The sequence below is a fragment of the Papaver somniferum genome, unplaced genomic scaffold (assembly GCF_003573695.1).
Source record: "Papaver somniferum cultivar HN1 unplaced genomic scaffold, ASM357369v1 unplaced-scaffold_7646, whole genome shotgun sequence".
Classification (NCBI taxonomy): Eukaryota; Viridiplantae; Streptophyta; class Magnoliopsida; order Ranunculales; family Papaveraceae; genus Papaver; species Papaver somniferum.
In genome coordinates, this window is record NW_020650578.1 from 1 (window position 1) to 665 (window position 665).

Below are 665 nucleotides of genomic sequence, written 5' to 3' on the forward strand. Positions count from 1 at the left end.
ATAAGCCTTGTCTGCAGCTGCAAATCTGTCTTGGAAAATGGACCATTCTTGTCTACACCTTTCTCTAACCTGGCAAAACACAGATTTAAACACTCAATATCAATGTAAGGATTGTGATAGATGGAAGAACAATCTATCCGAGTGTGTCCTAACACATTCTAGTCAAATTGACAAATTCAGGGGGGTTATGGCTCCAAATTACTCATGGTTACGTCTTGGTTTTCGGATGATTCCGTGCATTCTATTGAATATAATACAAATCTCTTTGTAAGCTAATTAAGACAGAATTGGAAAGAGAGACTCAATACATACCCCTTCCCATGGTTGCTTCCCATTTTGTGCCACCCCCTGCCGAAGAAACAAGCAACACCATGTTTAACGTAATAAATTATACGAAAAGGAATCACGCTTAATAGATTTCATTGTTAATCTGAATTTGGAGCCATAAAACTCTAAAAAAAAAGCCTTGCATGGTTAATCTGAATTCTGAAAGGTAGTTTCCTATTACCTGGTTCCCCAGAGAAGGAACAGTTTGATGAACAATCCACTGAGCGTCCACAACCCCTATTTTCTCATGAGCAGTCTGTTTTAGGAAGAACAGACCAGAAGCCAAATCATAGCTTGAATTCAGTGGAAAGAATAACAGAGCTGATAATTAAAGAACA

At 38.2% G+C, this 665-nt stretch overlaps 1 long non-coding RNA gene across 1 annotated transcript; it reads right to left on the reverse strand.

Annotated features, from left to right (window-relative positions):
* LOC113344488 lies at positions 1 to 627 on the reverse strand. Its single transcript, XR_003357840.1, has 3 exons — positions 509 to 627; positions 313 to 348; positions 1 to 69 (listed from the first exon to the last, which is right to left on the reverse strand). It is a non-coding gene; the product is annotated as an uncharacterized LOC113344488 (long non-coding RNA).
* Positions 628 to 665: the final 38 nt, after the last annotated feature.